Source organism: Mauremys mutica, chromosome 1, assembly GCF_020497125.1.
Source record: "Mauremys mutica isolate MM-2020 ecotype Southern chromosome 1, ASM2049712v1, whole genome shotgun sequence".
Lineage (NCBI taxonomy): Eukaryota > Metazoa > Chordata > Testudines > Geoemydidae > Mauremys > Mauremys mutica.
Genome location: NC_059072.1, coordinates 322,352,770 through 322,371,053, shown reverse-complemented (window position 1 = coordinate 322,371,053; position 18,284 = coordinate 322,352,770). Strand labels below are relative to the sequence as shown.

Here is an 18,284-nt window from a genome sequence, read left to right as displayed (position 1 = left end):
TAAAAGGGCAGTGTACTTAAGAGTTGGGTCAGCGTACTTAAAGGGGCAATGCACATCTCTCTCACACACAGGGTGTGTGTGTCTGTTTCTCTGTCATGCTGTCTCCCCTCCCTCCATTCGTGCTCGCTTGTAGTGTGTGAGGCTACATTAACAACATGTTACGCCTTGAGGGCCCAGCTCAGTGCTAGTTCATCATTTAGCAGTAAGGCATTCCCTGGGAAATATCTCACTCTCTTCCATCCTCTGACTCTACCACCTGAACCAAGCTTCACAATCATCACTGCTGTGTACAGTATTAAATTGTTTAAAACTTATAGTGTGTGTGTGATATATATAATCTTTTGTTTGACAAAAAAAATTCCCTGGAACCTAATCCCCCTCCCCACATTTAATTGGGAAATTCGATTCACTTAACATCGTTTGCTTAAAGTAGCACTTTTCAGGAACATAACTACAACATTAAGCAAGGAAATACTGTATGCTTCTAAAAGTCTAAAACTTAATCTAGCCAGATACAGGCTTTGTTCAGGATAGTTTCTCACCAGTCATTCTTCTTCCCAGCCATGACTGACTTTCCCCTAGTCAGAATCTTCCAGAGAAGTACAAGATGCTGGCTTCCCTTGTCATCTTAGGTGAAAGATCTTGGCCTAACCAGGTTTCTCATCTATACTCAGCTCCAGAGACTTCAAATCCCCCTCCCCCTTGGTTCAAGGACCAATCTTTCTCAGCTTGCAAGACTCTTGTTTCTTTCCATGATTATATCTTCCGAAGTTCAATGACTTTCCTTCAAGGGGCAGGATGACTTCTTGCTGTTCTTCCCTCCCTTTAGGCTTCCATTGTTTTCAATTGCTCCATTCCTAATTTACATAGGAGACAGGTAAATAGCTATGACATTCCTTCCTGTCCAGGCAAACTATAAAGCCTAATATCAAGAACTATCCATAATTCTTTATATAGTGTTAATACATACATTTCATAATGATATTAATCAACAGAAGCTGGGAATGGGAAACAGGGGATGGATCACTTGATGATTACCTGGTCTGTTCATTCCCTCTGGGGCACCTGGCATTGGCCACTCTCAGAAAACAGGACACTGGGCTAGATGGATCTTTGGTCTGACCCAGTATGGCCATTCTTATGCCAGCGTATCATTAGTTTTCAGAAAAGACCTTACTCATGATACACATCTACAATACAGTAATATTGTATATAATCAGTTGATTCAATTACCTATCACTTGAATCAGAGGGGTAGCCGTGTTAGTCTGGTTCTGTAAAAGCAGCAAAGAATCCTGTAGCACCTTATAGACTAACAGACGTTTTGCAGCATGAGCTTTCGTGGGTGAATACCCACTTCTTCGGATGCAAGTGAATACCCACTTGCATCCGAAGAAGTGGGTATTCACCCACGAAAGCTCATGCTGCAAAACGTCTGTTAGTCTATAAGGTGCCACAGGATTCTTTGCTGCTATCACTTGAAGTTCAGTCACCAATCACCCCTCCCCCCTATATCTTTACAGACCAGTAAACCTTTGAAATGGATTATTTTAAAAGTAAAAGCCAGACTGAGATTCTCTCTCCTGCTGTATGGATACACTATACTGTCTTCTCCCCCACTTGTTAGTGTGAGGTTTGCCTCTACCCTTTGTTAGCTTGGTGGGTCTGTTTACTGCTTATATGTAAATTGAGGAAAACAAACATCCTTTGGTTAGACCAGTTTAACAACTCCCCGACATAACTTGTTTACACACACTTTAGGTGTAAATCCACCATGTGCTTAATACCACATCGCGTACATACATCACGAGAATATTCATGATCAGTGAGTTACTAGTTTTCAAATGATACCTCACAAGGCATGTTTTGCACAAAGATTACAATAGTGTGTAGGATGTGAATACAGGGGAGCTTAGTGTCACACTGACCTAAGCCCTGGTGCAGACACCACTAGGTCAAGAGAAGACTTCTTTCGTTGACCTAGCTACCACCTCATGGGAGAGGTGGATTTACTACATCGATGGAAGAACCTCTTTTATTGCTGTAATAAGTGTCTACGTTACAGCACTACAGCGGTGGCTGCTGCACCACTGTAACAATTCTAGTGTACACATAGCCCTACTTTCACCTGGCTGTCAATGGTCCCTATCGACCATTCCAGTAGCTAGAAATAACCAGGGTGCAGTAAAGCCCTGGTTATATCCCTCCATCCCCCAACAAGCCTCCCTGTGCTGAAGGTGTAAAGATAACTACTTTGATTGTATACCTGCCAGCAACTGCCCCTATATCCAGAGAATTTCTTGGGGGGGACACTTATGGCAACTTTTGGGCTCCTTTACATAAAGGAGCCATGAGGCACAGAAGAATCAGGCCCTGAGTGGTTAAATGACTTGCACAACACCAAACAATAACCGGCAGTGAAGAAGAGAACCCAGGAATCAGTGCTGGTCCCATCGCTACCAATCAAAGAAGTTAAATGGTAATTCACAATAGGATGGAAGTTCTTCTCAACTTGGAGTTTCAGCTGTTAAAAAGTTGTTAAAAAAATTTTAAGACATTTTCCATGAAGCTTTTCCATTACCAGTAATGTGTAAGTGGTTTTTTGTTGTTGTTTTTGTAATTGCTTAGCATCTGTAAATAAATCGCTGTGTGTTTGACAGCCAGGCCTTTGCGGAAAATTGTGGGTTTTTTCAAGGGTAATGCTATTAAATACCCTCATTTGAAAATTATCAGGAATCTTATCACACAAAAAAACTTCTAGGATTCCATTTCTCTTCTTGAGAGGAAACTTACAGATAAACTTTGAAATGAGACTTGTGTGTCTCACAATGCACCAACATGGTTAGAAATCATGCAAACTTTTGTTGCTCTTTAGCTGTATTCCCCCACAGGCTGTATTATAGCTCTCTAACCAGTCCCACAGCATTGAATGATGTCATGGGATCTGCAGTTCAGTGAGATGAAAGGGATAAAGCAGAACCCGCTGGCACTGAGGAAAGCTTCCAACACACAATTCACAACATAGCTTGGGAACTGAATCCAGCCACTCAACTCTAAGCATGTAAGTAAGAATCATGTACATTCTGCTATCACAAAAAAAGGGAGAGAGCAGAGGAGAACTAAAGTGATCCATTTTTAAACAAAAGATTTTGAGGATTGGAAGGCAGAATTTAAGAGTACAACTACCTGCTGAAAAGAGAACTCTTTTTCCTCTCCGAAGCACTGCCTTTGATGTATGGCAACTGATCACTGATCAGATTACAAGCATTTGGTCTCAGTGCTCTTCTGCCTTTGATCTGCATGGTTAATTTTATTTTCCTGGATTTGGAGTTTCGTCTGGGCTTGTGCTGACATACTTTTTTTTTTTTTAAAGGAGGTAAGTTAAAAGCAGTTAATACAGAAGCTCTGGCAGTGTGGATTAATTTGCAGAAAGGCTGGCATTTGGAAAAACTTCAGCATATAGCAGGTACTGCATTTAGTATTTCATTGCAATCTTTTATTGCAGGATTTGTCAAAACTGACAATGGTAGTTTATATTAGAATGAAAAACTTTGCAAATCTTGATTGAAATGTACACAGTTTAAAAGACACAGACCTATGTAGGAATGCAGTTAAGTAGTTGATGCAGCATTTTTATTTGGAAAATCTATTATGCAAAGTTTTATTGAGGGCAGGCTACCTAAGAGATACAAAATCAGAGATCTAAACAAGATTAAATTAATTTCAATTAATATTCTTGGTGTATACCATTTTATGCTGTAGGGTTTATAGCCTTTGTCTTTGGCTTTGTCAATTTATATTTATTTAATACAAAGGTTGTGGGACTTAGAAGTGTATTACAGTTTTTCTTTTAATTAATGTAAGAACAGATTAATTATGTCTCTTGCATACCATGTATACTTTATTCTCTCACCTCCTCCTAGGCCATTTGCTAGGTCTATATATAATTCATTCTCCTAGCAATACTTTTAATTGTAATAACTGTGGACTCAGGATACATTTTGAAACAGAAGGTATGTTTTAACTATAATGTTGATTTGTAAATGTAATGACACTTTTAAGTGCAAAGTTGTTCATTTTAGCATTTAAAACTAGTAAAACTATATAGAGTCCCTCACATACTTACTCATACAAATAACACCTCAGTCTGATATTAGCTTCCTTTAAGTCATTTTTAATAAAATATTTAAAAATCCTTAAGCACACCCAGAATGAAATCCTGGCCCTAATGAAATCAATGGGAGTTTTGCCACTGAGGTCAATACAGCCAGGATTTCATCCCTAATGTTTTATATTCAGGTCTCCAAAATCATGTTTAAATTTAGTCAGTTACTGTGTGTTTTTAAAAATCTACCACCAATTCCTATAATAAGGTTGAGGAATATCCACTCATGGTATTTAAGAATTATATAACGTGCACTAGCATATTTAAGGGACAGAATTTTAGATGAGGTCAAGTCAAGTTTTCACATGTTCAGCACCCACAGTTGGAACCAGGTTTTTAATTGGAGCTGAGCTCTCATTTATGAATCTAATGAAAGGCCAGATTTTCAAAGGAGTTCAACGTCCAAGTGCTGAGCATTTTTTAAAATCTGGCCCTAAATATCTATTTGAATACCTTAAACTTTAAATTATCCACCTTGAGTATAGCATTTTACTACAAAACTGCAGATGACAAACAGAGCTGACACAAATCATGATATACTGAATATTCAGCAAAAAGGGTGCTAAAAACAACAGTAACAGTTTATCAACCTATTAAACATCAAACAGAAGTCTTTATACTTTACTAGAAATGTATATGCAGCTACAACAACATGTAAAAATATCTTCCCCATCCTGGATAAACTTAGGTAAGAAAAGATAAAATTATCAGCACATTTTAAAGATATGCAGGCAGGCTTCATTTGCAAACATCATTTCATTCCAAACTAAAAAACAACCAGCTATTCTAGACTATGTATATGAAGCACATTTTAATTTTTCCAAATACCCAGAGATTCTAATAAGTCAGTCCTGTATCAACCAGGCCTGATTTCAACTAATTAACTTCCCACAGCACCAATTAGATTCACATTCCTTTTTAGAGAGACTATTACATTATAAGAAAGGCAATTACCACCGTATGAATAATATGTGGTCAAGAAAAGGCATTTTTAAAAGGCACAGCTAGGATAAAAATGCAGTATATTATTTAGAAAAAACAATTATTGTCTCAATGGATTATTTTTGGTGTGCTTAAAGATGTGTTCCCTGTTTTATTCTGCTGAGCAGACATCTTTTCTTGATCATTGTTTTCTCAACTTCTTGTTATTTTATTGACTTGTACTACCTATTACTTTTGGGAGAAACTGTTTCTAAATCTGCTATTTCCTGTCAAGTAGTAAGAAAAATGTAGAAAAAACTACTGTATTTCACTGGTTTTAGTTCACATCAGAAATCAAAATAGTTATTTCAGTGTATTATGAGCCAAACAAATAAAATGTCATCGTAAGGGCCTGATCCTGCAAATATTTTCATAAGTGAGTAACTTACTGAAGTCAACAGGACTACTAATGTGAATAATACTTACTCAACGTAAGTAACCACTGCAGTATTCCGGCCCTAACATTGCCAAGAGATTCCAGGGATTTTAAGTAATCTTGCCCAATTGTTAAACACAGATCCTTTTCCAGTTTAAATGGCTTGAAATATAATGCTTGCATACAGCAAAATGAGCACTAAAAAGTGAGAGCGCAGTGGGAGATATCAAAGTACAAGAAAAAAAACAGGCATTTTGTTAGTTTAAAAAGCAATGCTATAATAATTTAGCCTTTCATGGATCTGGCTTTTAAAGATTTAATAATAATAATACTTGGCATTTTTAGGACTTTACATTTACAAAACACAGTATAAACATGGATTAATCCTCAACTTTAATCTGGACAAAGAGTTCACATTGCTTTTTTTAAGCAAATCTGGCTAGATTAGGACTCATGTAAATATTACTTATTAAACAGGCTTCAGCAGTTCTTGGTTAACATTACTGATCCATTTTCACAGATTGTTTTAGATATCAAACATTTTGAGATTTGTAATAGCTAATATCAAAAGACATTGTAAGGCTATGCTGACATCGGTTTCCAACAGCTGTCATAACAAGGTTAGATCTATCTTAATCTTTGAGATATACAGATACCAATTTCCTATTGCGGCACAATTCCTGCTTTCACAACAGATATGTCATGCAACTTCGCCCTATCAAAAGGGTCAACCTAAGTTACTTCCCAACTGTTTCTCTTGTGCCTTCCCGACAACACAAATCTGCTTTTATAATTTTTGCCAAGTCCTAAAAAGGAACTAGCATTTTTTAAAATAGAGATCAAACATCACCTCATTTAATTTTCAAAAATCACAATTTACATGAAATTGACTCATCCATTTTATGTTCATAGGAAAAAATCAGTGATATCTAAAATTATATTACTTTGAAATAAATATCTGAATCTCAGATGCTTAGGAGTAAGTCTCAGTGACTCCACAGAGAGAAACAAATATTTACTGGTTTTACAGGTGTCAACATAAAATAGATAACATACTTTTAACAGATGTCTGTAAATAGCAGAAGGATGTAGAATTCTCAGTGCTCCACAACAGCTGTCACTCACAACAGATGTACCATGGTTGTACTATATAGTATGTCACTCTTTATAAAAATTCCAGTGTCCTACAGTGTTCCCTTTGTCAAGGGTGCTAAAACAAAGTATTCCTCATTAGGCACTTTTCCCCATTAATAAATTATACAATTGTTCAAGTACATTTTAAAAATGTATAAGCTACTTATTCTTGTTGGAACCATTTGCCTCTTATGACCCAACTGAATGTTACATTCTCTTTTTATCATAGACAGTTGCATGATTAGTGAAAGAGAACTCTATTTTTATGCCATTATAAAGCTCTAAAGTTTGAGTTCTATGGATGAAAACTGCTAAACAAAAGCTAAGGTGGGTGAGGTAATATCTGTTATTGGACCAACTTCTGTTGGTGAGAGAGACAAGCTTTCAAGCACAGAGCTCTTTTTCAGGTCTGGGAAAGAAACTCAAATGCTTGCCCCTCTCATCAACAGAAGTTAGTCCAATAAAAGATATTATTTCACCCACCTTGTCTTGCTAATATCCTGGGGCCGACACAGCTACAACTACACTGCATCCATAAATAAGAGGTAGGCATTATTACCATCTGTTTTGGAGGATTTGAAAAATTCCTTATTATGGAAAGATGGCAATTAGCTATCTAAAATTCCTATTACTCATTGAATTTTTTTATTCATAACTTCCAAGTCCATTTCCAGTGAATTTGTTATTCACCCTCTGCTAAGTTTTAGTAATTTCATCAACTGGTTCATTAGAAACAAAGAACCTTGAAATCAAATACTGGCAGAGAAAGTCTTTGGGCTGGATTCTCATCTCAGCCTGTTTCACCTTAGGTCAAGGGTAGCCATCCTGAGCTGAGAAGGAGCCAGAATTTAGCAATGTACATTGCAAAAGAGCCACAGTAATACATCAGCAGCTCCCCCATCATCTCTCCCCTCCCTGTCCCCACTCTTCCAGTAACACCCACCCACCAGCAGCCCTGCCGATCAGCACCTCCCCCTTCTTCCTCCCCCCCACCTCCTGATCAGCTGTTTCATGGTGTGCAGGAGGCTGGGGAGGGGGAGGGAGCGAGGGCATGGCAGGCTCAAGGGAAGTGATAGGGACGGGTGGAGTTGGGGCAGGGCTTACGGCAGAGCCAGGGGTTAAGCAGTGAACACCCCTCAGCACATTGGAAAGTTGGCACCTGTAGCTCCAGCCTGGAGTCAGTGACTATACAAGGAGCCACATATTAACTTCTCCAGAGCCACAGGTTGGCCACCTCTGCCTTAGCTAAAATGCCACTGACTTCAATAGTTATGGATTTACACTAGGGTAAGTGAAAGGAGAATCAGGCTCTTCCAGTTTACCTGTAAAAGGAATATTGCATGCCAGGGGCTGGATTCCATCTAGCAATGTATTTTGATGTTCTTCCACTGCAGTGATAACTGCTTGAATTCTGTAGGATTTTAAATTATTATTTCAGGATATAGAAAAATAAAAAGGAGGAAAAGAGAAAAATAAAAAATATGGAAAGGAGGAAAAGGAAGTGGCACTGTGTGAAGGAAGAAGTATGAGGTGGATACATCTTTTCCTGGCCCACTGCTCTCCTGAAGCAATCAGTATTTTTAGTGAGGGACGGACACAGCGCCTGGGGGATTTATACTAAGTTTGCTCCATGCAGCTGCAGCCCCCGAAGCCCAATCAGTTGATGCTAAATCAACAGCTACCGGCATGCGAGGCAGCACGTGGGAATCCTGGTTTTTAAGAGTTGGGTGAAAATACGCCAGTAAATCATCCAGCCTCATCACCGGGCTCTCGGGAGCTAAGGGCTGGGCTCCACTCCTGGGGATCTCAGAAAACGGGTCAAGCTCACGAGCAGGGAAACCTCGGATCATTTTGCTACCCGAGTCCCTCGTGGTTTGATTAGACGCGCCTCGCCCAATGCGCCGGAGAGTTTCTTGTTCCGCTTCACCTGGCGCAGTCACTTTCCCGCTCCGACGGGCCGCACCGCCAGCCAGGCCTCCAACCCAGCGGCCGTGCCGCCAGCCCGGGCTTGCCGGGACTCCTGGGGCAGGCGGAGAGCGGCCAGGCCTGACTGGCTCCCAAGTCCGTCACCCGACCGACACTGGGGGCCCAGCATCGCCCCCTACCCCGCCCCGCGCGCTGCCCGGCTCGCCCCCTGAGGCGCCTCCACACCAAAACGAGGCGCCGCGCCAAGAGCCCCCCCCCCGCCTTCCTCCCCGGCGCTGTGGAGCGTTCTTGGCTGAAACGCACGTGCGGGAAGGGACCCAAGAGAAACCCGCCGGAGCCTGCCCAACCGCCGCCGCCCTGGCCTGGCCCTCGCAGCTTCGCCCTCCTACCTCGGCAGCGCTGGTACCCGCCCCGGAGCGCCTGCTCCTGAGGCGTCACGTGGCGCCCCGGTGGCCGATTGGCTGTCCTGGGTCACCTGAGGGTCCTCGAGTCCAGCCCGCGAGGGGAGGGAGGGGAAGCGGCGCGCTGTTGCCTAGGCTACGGGAGAGCGGAGAGAGCGCTGGGCAGAGGCGGCGGAGTCCGTGCGGGACCCTCGCGGCGGCAGGTGCGTGAGCGCGACCCTCGCGGGTAGCCGGGGAGCGGAACGGTTGGGAACAGGAGGCGGCGGCGGCGGCGGCTGGGGCAGGTAGGAGCAGGGGCGGCGGCGGGTGGGTGATGAGGGGCTGGGGGCCGGTAGGAGGTGGGGGCAGGAGGCCTGAGGAGGGGCTGCGGCTGGGTGGGGGTAGTAGGTTGTAGCGGGGGGCAAAGGGCTGCGAGCGGGGAGTGTTGAGAGACTCTCCAGCTCCCCCGAGAGTGGCCTTGCCCGGGGTCAGTTGCTGCTAGGAGCAGTCCCAGGAGCCCCTGGCGTGCCCCGATGCCTTCCCCCTCCCTGCGTCCCGCATCATGCTGCTGCCATCAACCTGCCTGCGCTGCGGCACCAACAGCAGCACTTGCATTGCAAGAGGAGGCAGTGCTGGAAGTGATGGAAACAGCCTTCCTCGCGAAACATGCTCTTTTTGTTTATTTCACTTAATTTCATCTGTTCCATAATGTATCCAGCTCTGCTGCCCCCTCCTAGCTCGTATCCAAAAGCGCTGCAGAACGTATGTGAAAGATGCCAAGCAAAATAAAAGCTCATGATAGATAATGTGGTAGCTATGAGCTTTGCTCTACAGATCTTAACAGCTAAGAGCTACCTCTCCAAAGCAGACAAAAGGGTTTTGATCAGCCTGAGAGAGACACTGAAAGCAAAATGTTTCTGAAAGACGTGTCTTAATTTCATGATGATGTTTTGTTTGTAAAACTTTAATACATTACTATTTACTTGAAATAATTTTGGGACGCGATAATAGGACAGAAACTGGCACAGTCTCTTTAGGCTGGGTGGGGAGTTGGAAGTTAAAAATTCACAATTGTGCTCTTTTGAAAACTCTTTGGTTATTTAAAGAGACAGACATCATAAAAATTATCTAATCTGACCTTGGAGATAAAGCTTTAGCTCAGTCAAAATGAATGAACAGTCCTGACAATTGATACTTGTTTAACATTTCTACATTTACTGTACAGTAAATCTTTGACATGGATGGTTTTATTGCATTAACAATAGGGTTCAGTTGTGTTAAATATGAGCAAAACAACACATTTATTCAGGTCTGTGAACAGGCTGGGTAATTACTAGGTAATCTTACTCAAGTACAGTTTCACTTTTATCACGTTTTAAGACAACTTCATATATAAACAGGAAGCTTTTCATTGTATAAACAAGGTTTATAGATGTGGGAGTAAGTTTATTTTTGTATGATTATTTATCACATTTTAGAGAGTTGTACTCTATTAGTAAATGATTTACTGTACTACTTTAAGAATGTGAGCGGTTTGGATTGTTGACTAAGGAGATAATGATTTAATTTTACTGATTTCCCCTCCCCCCTTCTTACCTTACATCAGTTTTTTAAGAATGACTGATTCCCTTTATTCTATATTTTCCAGTTTCAGTCCCAGTACAGGAGAAGGTTGATCATACTAGCCCAGTTCTGTGCCTATCCCAAACCTCTCAAAAATGGCCTGGTTAAAAGTAACACAGTAGGATCTTTTGAAAGTCCAGTAATACATAAAAGCAGCTCTTGTAATTTTTTAGATAGGTACAATAATCATAAGGTTAAATATTGAGTAGTTAATAGAGCAGGACACTTCTGAAGCAATCTTGATAAAAGAGCCAGCAGTGTATAGTAATATAAATGGAATGCAAGAGCATCATATAGACATTTCCATTTTTATTGTACTGAAACGTATTCATAGGTATCTACAATTGAAGTTCTAATATGAGATTTTACTCAGAAAAGTAATTTATTTTAGAAATTGAAGAATAAGATAAGTTAAACATGCAGCAATATTACATGCTACAGGCCTGATCCTGAAACATGTGAGTAATAATTACTCACATAAGTAGTCCAATAAACTTCAGTGGAATTGGGACTGCTTTTCTGAGTAAAAGTCTGGCCCTGTAAAATCTCTCTCTTGATGTAGTTATAGACAACGCTTCACCATTTTGTGCTTTTCTCACTGAATGATTTCCTTAAAAGAATAATTTGTGTTAGTCCTGGATAATGATGAGCTGGTATAATAGTTTGATCAGCATGTATTTGGTACACATCACTCACAAGTAGCAAAGCCAAGGATAAACAGTACAGTTCTGACCCAACTCATGCTGATAAAACCTTTATGCCACACCTAACCACAATGTATTCTGCAAATATGACATGACAGATAAATCCTGTTTTAGGAACACTTTTAGAAAGTTTTAAAAATTATGGCCCTTTTTTTTACCTGTGCCTTTGTTAACTATGAGTCCAAGAATACAGTGCTCCGAGAGAGAAAATACCTCACAATTTATGTGGAAAATCTCTAAAAAGTGGACTAAATTAGCTTTTCTAGACTTTGTAATGTGACAATTTTAAGGTCTGGTATCCCAGGCCTTTACAGAGACAGAAGTGAATGCATGGCTGCCAAGTTTTGTGTAGTTCCATGTGTGACATTTTATGCAATTCTGAAGTGTTGATTTAGTGGTGGTGAATGATATCGGATAGGCAGCAGATTTCCCACACAGGCTTCCCTGGAGTAGAGAGGGTAGGTTCAGCCAGGCAGGACCTTATTCCTTGCACACTTTACTCCAAGGGGCATTCTGCACCAAAAAAATAAAAATTCTGCACACATTTTAAAATGCTGCAAAAATCTGCAAATTTTCTTTGTCAAAATAACACTACATAACCACACCAGTTTCAATTATTTTGGTAATTTATTTAAAAATACCTGTCAGTGAGTATCTTTGTAACAATATAGACACACACATTTTTCCCCAAGAATAGAGAGTTAAAGAAACCCCTATGATAACACAGTTTCTGCTTCTCTGCCCCCCTCCCGCCAAGCCCAGTTGGGGAGCCAGATACCCACAACCCCTCCCCTGACAGAGGCCAGCCATGGCTCCCACCCAGCCAATTCACCCAAACCTCCTTACCCCCATACCCAGCCGTGCCCCCCCCCCGGCTCAGATACCTGCACCCCCTCTCCACCCAAGCCCAGCCATGCCCCCCACTAGCCCAGACACCCGCCCCCCTCCCAGAGCTCAGGGATCCAGAGGGGAAACAGCCTGATGCTCAGTACCAGGCTTGCATGGAGTTTCCTGTGTCGCCCTCTCCTTCCCTCCGGGCATGCTGGGAACTGCAGCTGCCAGGAACCCTCTAGCTCCCTCTCTTTCCCCCAAGCAGTGTCTTCTATGTGCGAGCTGCCGCTCTAGTGGGTCCAGTGGCACCTAGCAGCACTGCAGCTTTTTACTGTGGGGGAAAGGAAATTCTGCATGCACAACATTAATTTCTGTAAAATTCTGAATTGCCCAGTGGCACAGAATTCCCCCAGGAGCATACATTCTCCTCTGCCTGAGGGGACAGAGTTTGTCCCATTCCTACCTGCTCAGAAACACCCTGAAGCCCGACCCCTCCACAATGAGTGTGACACAATAGCGAACGAGACAGACAGAGTCTCTCTCTCTCTCTCTCTCTCTCTCTCTCTCTCTCACATGCATTTCTGCTGACTGCTCCAGGTGCCGGAACCAACCTGCCTGCCCTGCCACTACTTTACCGCTGCCGCTCTTGTGGCTTCCCTTTGCTTCCCCATCAGAAGTCATTTTTCTGCGGGGAAGCAAAGAAATCTTCAGGAACATTAATTCTGGGCACACACAGTGATGCAGAACTCCCTCAGGAGTATCACTTCATAATAAGTGAGGAAAGGCTTGTGGGGAGCTAGAGGTAACCAGGGGTGTCTTGGGGGAAGTGATGTTGCTGTGTGGGAGGAAACAAAGAGGGGGAGGGGTTATACAGTGGTGCAAGCTCCATTAGTCCCTTCCCTCCTATTAGTTTGTGTCCCTATCTTTTGTCCGTTAGCCCTTGTCCCCACAAGAGGTCCTGCTTCTCCCTTTGATCCTGGGCCCCTTCCCTTTGCTCACCTTTCCTGTCTGTAAGGCACTGATTCTGCTAATGCCACCTCCTTCGCGCCTTGTGGCCAAGAACTGGCATAGAGAGTAGAGAGCAGTCAGAAGTGGAGGCAGAGAAGCTGGTCTGTGTTGGCAGGCAGGATAAACTGCAGCCCAAACTTCTTGCCCAGAGCCCAGTGGCAGAATGCATGACACTCACTCTGGGCCATGGGAATGCATGAGGAATAGCTTGCATGTATGAGTGTCAAGTGGAGTGTGTGACATTTGGCAAATCTGTGAATTATGAGCCCACTGGGAAGTTGGGACTCTTCCCATTCCTGTGATATAAAATCTCCTTTACCAGGCATCCCAAGCCATGAAGTAGCAGCTTAAAAATCATGACACTTATGGAAAACCTGTTACTGGGTCAGAACTTAATCTTGCCAATCCTGAGATGCAGGCTGGTATGTTTTTCCTGGTAAAATTCTACATTTAGGAGGAGAAGGAAGAGCTATTTCTGTGAAAGAGTAAGAGCTGAATGTTAAATTCTGAAAGACAAGGGATTATTGAACAGAGGGCAGGCGAGACAGTCTAATGCAGGGATTGGCGACTTTTGGCATGCGCTTGCCACGATAAGCACCCTGGTGGGCCAGGCCAGTTTGTTTACCTTCTGCGTCCACAGATTTGGCCGATTGCGGCTCCCACTGGCTGCGGTTCACCGCTTCAGGCCAATGCAGGCGGTGGGAAGAGACGGCCAACACATCCCTCGGCCCGTGCCGCTTCCCGCAGCCCCCATTGGCCTGGGATGGCGAACCGTGGCCAGTGGGAGCCGCGATCAGCCGAACCTGCAGACCGCATGCCAAAGGTTGCCAATCCTTGGTCTAATGTGCATGATAAATTTATCACATGGCTCTTTAATTTATTTTATGATCTCTCACTCATCACATATGAGGAGACGTGTGCATATATAATGGGTCATATATGGTCTTTTACAAATTGAGCGGAGTGTATTACCTTTGTTCACATTTCCTAACATAGTTTGGGTTAATATATCACTGTGCATCTGTACATGGAATTATTTTTTTTACATCATTTTCAAATGTCCTTATTTTCATAAATAAAAAACTCAATTGGGTAGATTTCTAAGTAGTAATGGTATCTGTGGAAGGTGGGAAAAATCTCTAAATTTGTTGAACTAATATCTGAAGGCACTCACTCAATGCTTGGAGAAACATCCATTAGCTACTTGTTACTTTGAATACACAGAATAATTGGCTAGTGTCCAGCTGACATCAACGTAATGCCAAGTTGATACCGAGAGAGAACAAATTTGCCCAATGGCAAGCTATTATTAAGCACTGCAATGTCTACTTTTTAAGCAGCACTTTCAAGTTTGAGACAGAAACAGGAAACGTGCAGCTGGCACAGTTACGTCTCTTTCAAGACTTGCTTTCAGGTGAGTCAGTTATTAGTGTACCTCAACCACTCGGATTATTTTTATCTACATTTCAGCATGAGGAGTGAATTTTTTTTTTACTCTCTACTCTTGGTACAGAAGTCTTATGTAGTACACTGATCATTCTGCTGCTTACATATAATAGCTGTTATCTCTCCTGGGATTTTGTTTTAGCGGAACAATAACTTAAATAATTGCATGATATAAAACCACAGTCATACATCTCTGCTGAAAGGATTTGAATACCTTTTGCGCCGATTAAGCCTGACTGAGTGTCCCTGAAGTTTAAGAACCAGATGTTCACAAGTTTCCTTTGCAAGTTCTGATATTTATTTAGAGCTTAAACCCAGATATCCTTTTGATAATTTTTCATTTTTAAAGCTGAGAAAAACTGGGAGATTGGTAACATTATTTACAAACTGAACAGTCAACATATGGTACAGCAAAACATGTAGATGAGTTGTGAAAGTCTGATAGTTAGATGCCAGTTCAAAAACACTTGGTTTTTGGAACTTGATTCTGAGTTGTAACATTTTGGAACTCCTGATGTTTGAAGGTGTTGGTTTTGGCAACAGAGTTATAAAGCTGGTAGATTTTTTTCAATAGAAAATATTTCACAGTTGCAATAAGAGAAACATTTCTACACTTAAGCCAACAAAAATTTGTCAATTTAATACAGTGTGCACCTTTGTATGCTTCTTAGGTTCTAAAAATCTACAAACAATATGCTGTAATAGGATAATTTTACAAGGAACACAGTGTGACGCCAAAAGCTAAGATATAGGAATGTATCAGAAAGGAAAGGTTCTTTAGAATAGAGTTTTCTGTACTGATGATCAGTCTTTGCCATCTTTTGACATTTGTTTTTATTACACTTGTGATTACAGTATAACGTTATAATAGTCAAAATGTATATATATCACTGGCTTTATTTCAGCACTAGTTTTAATAAATTACATGTTTGCCAACTGATTTTAACACTATTAAAGTTTCAGGTTATTGCATATTGGAAAAAATGTATAGTATGAATGGGACTTCATTTCACAAAGTTAATATAGTTTTATTGCAGTAAAACTATTACCTATAGCAAGTGCTACATCTGGTAGCTAATAAATCAAGCTGTTCTTAAGTTATGGAAAAATAAAGAAGAATTTAAGTGACTTGCTCTGAAAAAATATCCAGACTGTTTAGATTATGCCATAGCTTCATATTTGGGTAATTTTTTAGTACACTTGAGCAAGATCATTTATATGGGTCATTTTATATAGAAGTGTGAAAATAGTTATCAAAACAACAATTTTACATTCTTAAACTTCTGTTTTGAAATTTCACAGATCTATTTTCACAATGAAATAAAACTTAGACAAAAGTACGCATTTTTTCAAAACAGAATTGCTGTTTTTTATTATTTTTTTTAATGTATATGAAAAATCCCATATTTGAATTTTGTGATAGTGTTTTGATTCTGGAGATCACTATTTAGTGTGTTATAGATTCCTAATTATATTCATATTATATTTTGTTTACCCCTTGTCAAATAAAATGTATTACTGAGTGTAGTGAGTCGGTGTGGCTCCCCTCCTGCCCAGCAGAGGGAGCGCCCTTACAGACACCTAAGTGGGCGGAGCCACTGCCGCCTGTTCCCGTCCCCCGGAAGTCAAGGGGCGGGACAGGAAGTATAAAAGCCGGCCGCCAGAGCTCAGTCAGGCCCCAGCCGCTGCAGGGAGCAGACGTGCCACCGGGAGCTCGCGACTGGGAAACCTCCCGGACCCGGGGCAGCCACCCAGACTGGCCGGAGCTTCCCTGGGCCTTCTACCCGGAGGAGCCCCCGGAGCCTCCCCGCCCCTGCTGCTACCCGGAGGAGCCGCCCGAGCACGCCTGGCCGGACTTCCCCAAGGAGCTGCCGGACCTGCCACCAAGCCCTGGTCGAGAGCAGCCCATGCTGGTGGACTGGCCTGGGACCAGTGCCACGGACGAGGTAGGCCCTGAGGGGGAAACTGGAAGTAGCCCGGGGGTAGCCAACCCCAATCAGGCTGCAGACACGCACGAACCTATGTCAGTGTGTTGCGGTCAGGATCCCCACGGACCGTCAGCGGTGATAGCCGCTGCTAGGGCCCCGGGCTGGGACGCAGTGGAGTGGCAGGGGGGACGCAAGCTCCCTGCAGCACGTCTGCTCCCTGCGGCGGCTGGGGCCTGACTGAGCTCCGGCGGCCGGCTTTTATACTTCCTGTCCCGCCCCTTGACTTCTGGGGGGCGGGAACAGGCGGCGGTGGCTCCGCCCACTTAGGTGTCTGTAAGGGCGCTCCCTCTGCTGGGCAGGAGGGGAGCCACACCGACTCACTACACTGAGGAATAGACTAAATGGTATAAGTGCACATAATTTCCTAATCAAATAGTAATTGAACAGTCAAATCAAAGCAATTTAAAAGCTATCAATTTTCAGTTTTATGTTTACTTCAAATTATTCTTAATTGCCTGACTTAATGCTTTCCTGCCTTTATAGCGTTAAAGAAAATAAATAATTTATTTCATTTTCTTCTGTGAGAATATGAATTTTTGATACCGGAAAATGGAATAGAGTTAAATTCTGCCTCTATTGAAGCCAATAAGAATTTTGCCATTGACTTCAGTGGGGCCAGGATTTCATCCATGTTGTTTATTTCAAAGGGTGCAATAGCCATCTTAAAGTTTATATACTATTGTTTCCTTAATTTTTTAAAATTTACCTATATAATAAAAAATCCACATTCATGGAGTTTAAAGCCAGAAGGGACCATTAGATCATCTAATCTGACCTATGTATCACAGGTCATTTAAATTTCACCTGGTTACCCCTATATTGAGCCAAATAACATGTTTGGCTAAAGTATATCTTCCAAAAAGGCATCCAGTCTTGATTTGAGACTTACAAATATGTGTCTAATTTGAATTTGTCTGACTTCACATGCCAGCCATTGAGTCTTCCTATGTCTCCTATAGATTAAAGAGCCTTTAGTATTCAGGTATTTTCCCCCTGTGAAAGTACTTATACAGTGTACCCAAGTCACCTCTCAAACATCTTTTTTTATGAACGAAACAGATTTAACACTCTAAGGCCTGGTCTACCGCAAGGGGGGGGTCGAACTAAGGTACGCGACTTCAGCTATGCAAATAGCATAGCTGAAGTCGAAGTACCTTAGTTTGGGCTACTCACCCGTCCAGACGCCGTGGGAACGAAGTCCATGGCTCCCCCGTCGACTCCGCCACCGCCGTTCGCGGTGGTGGAGTTCCGGAGTCGACGGGAGTGCGTCCGGAGTTCGAACTATCGCGTCTAGATTAGACGCGATAGTTCGAACTCCGAGAAGTCGAACGCCGCCCGTCGACCCGGCAGGTAAGTGTAGTCCTACCCTAAGTCTATCACTGTAAGGCATGTGGTGGCCCTTTTCTATACTCATTCCAATTTTTCAATATCCTTTTTAAAATGTAGACATTCAAACTGTATGCAGATTTCCAGTATCGATCTCACCAATGTTGTATACAGAGGTAAAATTACCTCCTTTACTCCTACTTGTTAATTCTCTGGTTATACATCCAAGGATTACATTTGTCCTTTTTGCCACAGCATTCCACTGGCAGCTCATGTTGAGTTACTTATCTGTTGTGACTTCTAAATCCTTTTCAGAGTTGTTGATTTCCTGGCTACAGTCCCCCATTCTGTAGATATGGCCTGCATTGCTTGTTCCTAATTGTGTAACTTTGCATTT

General features: G+C 42.2%; 2 protein-coding genes across 7 annotated transcripts in view; one reads left to right on the top strand and one right to left on the bottom strand.

Moving 5' to 3' along the window:
• SACS (sacsin molecular chaperone) overlaps positions 1-9,031 on the bottom strand; it is a 237,851-nt gene extending 228,820 nt beyond the window's left edge. The window contains exons 1-3 of one of the 2 annotated variants that reach the window (XM_045017418.1): positions 6,578-6,637; positions 5,572-5,719; positions 543-857 (exon numbers count right to left, since the gene is read on the bottom strand). The gene's annotated coding sequence lies outside the window, so the exon portion shown is untranslated. Of the gene's footprint in view, positions 1-542; positions 858-5,571; positions 5,720-6,577; positions 6,638-7,977; positions 8,067-8,970 lie in introns of those variants that run through there. The other variant, XR_006579512.1, reaches the window with a different exon arrangement.
• The window catches only part of TNFRSF19 (TNF receptor superfamily member 19), a 107,799-nt gene continuing 92,534 nt past the window's right edge, over positions 3,020-18,284 (top strand). Inside the window, exons 1-2 of one of the 5 annotated variants that reach the window (XM_045017448.1) lie at positions 3,029-3,060; positions 3,373-3,465. The gene's annotated coding sequence lies outside the window, so the exon portion shown is untranslated. Of the gene's footprint in view, positions 3,061-3,320; positions 3,466-9,046; positions 9,267-18,284 lie in introns of those variants that run through there. The other 4 variants (XM_045017463.1, XM_045017457.1, XM_045017441.1 and 1 more) reach the window with 4 other exon arrangements.